The following is a 5,819-nucleotide window of genomic DNA, read 5'->3' on the forward strand; positions in this document are numbered from 1 at the left end:
TCTCTTCTTTTGGATCTTCATCGTATTAAGCCTGTTTATTCGCCAGGGCCCGATGGTATTCCTGGGTGCGTGCTTAGGTATTGCGCTAAGGCCCTGTGCAAACCTCTTCATGAGTTGTTTACCTTATCTCTAAAAACTTCCCAATTCCAAAATATTTGAAAGGAATCATTGGTTATTCCTCTTTTCAAAAAGGTAAAAAGTTAGAAGCCAGTAACTACAGAGGTATTTCTAAGTTGTCAGCTATTCCTAAGCTTTTTGAAGAAATCATTACTCCTCATTTGCAGCACCTTTGCAGATCAATCATTTCTCCGTGTCAACACGGATTTATTAAACGTAGATCCACAATCACAAACCTTCTAGAGCTTACTACATTTATGATAAAAGGCTTCAATAGTAGTTTTCAAACAGACGTATTTACACTGACTTTAGTAAAGCATTTGAGTCTGTAAATCACTTACTTCTTGTTCAAAAACTTGACCTGTTAGGTTTTCCAGTTGATCTTCTTAGATGGCTCTCAAGTTATCTGCATAGCAGGTCAAAAAGGGTCCTATTTAAAAATTTAATTTCTGAAATTCGCCGTGTTACCTCCGGTGTCCCACAAGGGAGCCATCTGGGTCCGTTACTTTTTACATTATTTATTAACGATCTTCCCTCAATTATAAGTCATTCTCGCGTACTTATGTACGCAAATGATGTTAAGTAGACATTTACGCCGCCGAGCCACGCCGCCGCCGCCGCCGATTTTTGTCTTTTTAAGGCGCCGCCGCCGAATCACGAAAATATCAGCGCGGCGGCGGCGGCGTTCGGCGCAATAGCAATTTGTTTGATGCTTTTAAGTAATCGAATAAAAGAATCGATAATGTCTAAGCTCCATGTCGTAATTCTCATCTCTAAGTATTATCTCTAGAGCATTTCACAGCTGTTGTCCTCGTGTGTTTGCTTTGAATTGTGCGTCCATTTCGCGATTTCATAAAGTAAGTTTTAAATTATATTATTCGTAATACATATATGTATATGTATGTATTCTATATTTTAAAAACAAATAGATGGATAAGGCACTGAGCATGTATTCAATCAATCTTCAGCGAAGCACAGCTCGTAAAAGCAAAGTGTGGGATTTCTTGCTTCTTCACCTTGCTAGTTATTTATGAAAACAAATCCATTGAAGAAGACAAGGTTTTTTGTAAGCTGTGTTTGGAAGAACAGAAAAAAGTCGACGAAACTACAATATTTTCATGGTAAAACATATTTTTTACTTAATTAAAATCCAAATAAGATGTAAATTGTTTCAGTGCTAAAGTACAGTCATATTCAAAGAGCTGTTCGACAGGAAATTTAAGTCGTCACCTCAAAAATGATCACAATTTACGCGATATCGATTCTCCGGGTACTTCATTGGCTGCACGAGGGGCATTACCAAACTTCTTTAATAACACCATGCCAATTAAATCTCCAAGAGCCAGAAAATGGGCGCTGGGACGTGATTTAGCTTTGTGGATGGCTAGAGATCTGCTGCCATTTCATACAATAAGCCATAATGGCATTAAAGACTTCTTAACAAAATATAAAGTTGTGGTATCTGCAGATGACATTCCACACTTCAAAACTTTGTCAACAACAGCTTAAGACGATGTATATGAATGCATTTTAAAAGAAGCAATAAGGATGGTATCAGGACAAAAGCACTTCGCCTTAACATTCGATTTGTGGACCGATAACTATAGAAGAAGAAGTTATATCACATTTACATTTCACTTCTTGTCGACGAATTTTGAGATGAAGCATATAACGCTAGAAACAAAATACGTGGCAAAATCTCATACGGCAAGTAATATTCTAACAGAGCTCGAAGAGGTAACTGAAATGTATCATTTGGAAATGGGATCAAATTTTGTGGTAACCGACCAAGGAAGCAATGTCAAAAAAGCTATTAATTTGGGCTGTATAAACAACCACTTCTGCCTTGGACATGGTCTTCACAATTTGCTTAATATAGATGGTTACAATTCCGTGTCGGATATTAAGAATTTAGTTGTGAAGTGCAAAAATATTGTGAGTGCTTTACGATTTAAAACACATGTATTAAGATGCCAAGCTGATGCTCTTCAAAATGAGGTTTTGTCAAGCATTGACAATTTGGAAGAACTCCTCGCATCTGAAGATAATGATTGGGTTAATTATGATGAAGATTTTGGACCGCTAGATGATGTTCCCTTGCAGACATATAAAAACATTAACAACCCTAATGATTTGTATAGCAGTTTGGTGGACAAGAGAAATGTTTCGCTAAAGAACTCGGTTCCAACTAGATGGCACAGCGTGTTAGCAATGCTAGACAGTCTCGGGTGTCAACGAACAGCAATAAATAAATTGCTCACAAGCAGCAATAAGAATCATTTGATACTATCCGAGGCTGAAGCACAGCTTTTATATAAAGTAACAGAATTCTTAAAAAAATTTAAAGACGCTGTTAACATTCTGTCTGGAGATAAATATCCATCAATAAGCGTGGCCTTATTAATTCGTACGGAAATCGTATCAATATTGAATGAAAGCACAAACAACGAGCCACTTGCTTTGACTTCGATGAAAAACAATATAAAAACTAAATTGAATAATAGATTCCCTTTATCGGATATACTAGTCTGCGCATCATTATTAGATCCGCGATTCAGCTCTCTGGATTGTGTGCTTGACTATTGTGGTGAACAAAATTTAAAAAAAACTGAGTTTTTGTTAAAAATGTATAAGGAGCTACTTGGCGATCCACAACAAGATATTGATCAGCAGGAAAGTTCCAGAGATGGTTCATCAGCATGCAAAATTTTAAAGCTAGCTCAACGACACTCCAAAAATACAAAAAACAGCAATTTGGAAGCTGAATGCCACCTACTTTTAAGTTTGTCCTTATCCCAAGACGTTTTAACATTTTGGAATGAAAAGGCACCTGCAATGCCATTGTTATCGAAGCTGGCACAGAAGGTGTTGTGTATTCCGGCAACGAGCACACCTAGTGAGCGAGTTTTTTCGATTGCTGGTCTTACCGTTTCTCAAAAACGATCTCAGCTCAGTCCTCATAATGTAAATAAAATAATATTTATACATGATAATTACGAAACATGCAAAGTTAAAAAAAAATAAAAATTTAAGAAATTAAGAAAACTTTTATTTAAAAAAAAAAATTTTTACTGCGTACGCCGCCGGCCGCCGACAAATTCGACGGCTTAGCTGCCGCCGCCGCCGCCGTTTCCATTTTAACTCTACGCCGCCGCCGCCGGCTTTTCTTGACCCCCACGCCGCCGCCGACGACCAAGCCATCGGCGTAAACCTCTAATGTTAAGTTGTGCCTGCAGTATAAGGACATTTCCTGCCATTTAGATTTGCAATCCGATTTAGATAATTTTCAAAACTGGTGCCGAGATAATTTACTAAATTTAAACGCACCCAAGTGCAAGCTGATGACTTTTTATCGGGTCAATCCGATTTACGCGACTTACACATTAAGTGGCAGCTCTTTGGATAAAATAACTTTTGTAAACGTTCTCGGCGTTCTCTTGGACCCTAAACTAAAATTTTCAAACCACATTTCATCCATGGTAAATAAAGCCAGAGGAGTGCTTGGATTTATTAAAAGGTGGTCAAAAGAATTCGATGATCCTTATTTAACTAAAACTTTATTTATTTCGTTAGTCCGTCCGATTCTGGAGTATGGGTCTCCCGTCTGGAGTCCGCAATACGGAATACATATTGGTCGTATTGAATCAGTACAAAAAAACTTTCTTCTTTTTCTTTTACGGCGCCTAGACTGGGATACCTTCTTATTCTAGTAGACTTCTGTTGATTAATTTACACTCCCTAGCCAACCGTAGAACGATGCTTGGTACTGTCTTCATTTATAACCTTATACATGGTGATATTGACCCCCGACTTGGTAAGTCGGCTAAACTTTTCTGTGCCAAGTAAATTAACTAGAAATTATATTCCCCTAATATTAAATCATTGTAGATCTAACAATGCCTTGCATGAGCCTTTCAGAGTATTGTGTTCTGACTATAATAGATTTTTTCCTATCATCTCAAATCTTGACTCTCTGCCGCTCTTAAAACGATTAATACTAGCTTCATTGGTAATAAATTGATCTTACTATTACTTTTTTCACCGGCCTTTTACCTATATTTCCTTATCTCGCATCTATCTTCTCGCGAATCGTGCCGTACGATACACGGCTGCGCCCCTCGGTCGGTTGGGCGGGTAAGTGAGCCGTGGGACTCCGCGCGAAAAAAAAACAGGAAAGAACGCTATAGTCGAGTGCCTCGACTATTAGATACCCGTTACTCAGCTAAACAATTGCAACTGTGTACAATGTAAATACATACATATGTATATGCTTATATACATACACACATACGCCATTGTTTGACTCAGACCTCCAACTTCACTAACTTGATTTGATTTGCATAGTTTTTGGGATATAGTTCGGTATTGACAAATGAAAACCATCACAATTTCCTTTAATAGAAATCTTTATCGAGAATTAACGTTGACTCTGTTGAGCACCTTGGCCAGCTGATCCAAAGTCATCCGTTAGATGGCGCCATTAAGCGTTTAATGGCTTTTTGGGCGTAAGAGTGGGCGTGGCAAACTTTTATTCAGCCGATCGATAGGTATTGACGAAACAAATACATATCAATTAAAATTTTCATAATAGCATCAAAACTGTGGCCACAGCTTGTGGCTTGTGGGCGTCAGAGGGGGCGTGGCACCATTTTGAAACAAACTTGCGAGTAACGGGTATAAAAATGTCCATGTAACTGCACATGGAAAAGGAGTATCAGATAGAGTTGGTGTGTTGTTCAAACGAGAAGTTGCACGAAACAGTCTCTTGCTTCAGCCATCTGCTGCCATTTTATCCATAGAAAGAATGGAATTGTGGAATGGAGTAAAAATCATTTTACAAGTATAGCAGTACTACAGCAAAAAAATCCATGAGAAAGAGGAAAAATTCCTAAAAAAGAGATTCAGTGAGGCTCCACCAGTCCCGCAAATATTAAAAAATCATTGTTCAGGACAATAAACAATTGATAACAAAAAGATATTCCACATCTCCAAATGGTAATGTCATGACATATTAAAATTTATTTTATATGTTTGATTCATTGAGAAAGCTTTCCCTTAATGCCTAGAACACATATTCATTCTTACTTTTACTAGTAGGAACATTTCCACTCCTGCCTTTATTGGATAGAACCTAAATGTCTCACTTCCACTAGTTGGACCATTACACCTTTTTACTTTCACTGCTGGTACATTTCTATTCTTTTCTTTATTGACTGGACCTAGAGAACATATTACAATCTTCAACTTCTCCATAAACGAGTTTTATTTAAATTTTTGTATGAATTTTGGAAATCGGTCGCCATATTGAATCCGCCATTTTCAATATTAAAAATCCGATTTTAGATTTGTGTTCAGACACCCTAAAAACCCCTGAGTGACAAGTTTAATGTGAAATTGGGCACTTTTTTAATACTTTTTCCGCCATGTTGGATCCGCCATGTTGGATCCGCCATGCTGGATCCGCCATGTTGGATCCGCCATGTTGGACCCGCCATGTTGGATCCGCCATGTTGGATCCGCCATGTTGGATCCGCCATGTTGGATCCGCCATGTTGGATCCGCCATGTTGGATCCGCCATGTTGGATCCGCCATGTTGGATCCGCCATGTTGGATCTGCCATTTTGAATTTTTCATTTTGCCATCTTGGATTATTGAGAAGATGTAATTACCTGATTCTTTAAACCAACGAGATAACTTTAGA

This window comes from Drosophila rhopaloa, unplaced genomic scaffold (genome assembly GCF_018152115.1).
Source record: "Drosophila rhopaloa isolate 14029-0021.01 unplaced genomic scaffold, ASM1815211v1 contig_181, whole genome shotgun sequence".
NCBI classification, from domain to species: Eukaryota; Metazoa; Arthropoda; class Insecta; order Diptera; family Drosophilidae; genus Drosophila; species Drosophila rhopaloa.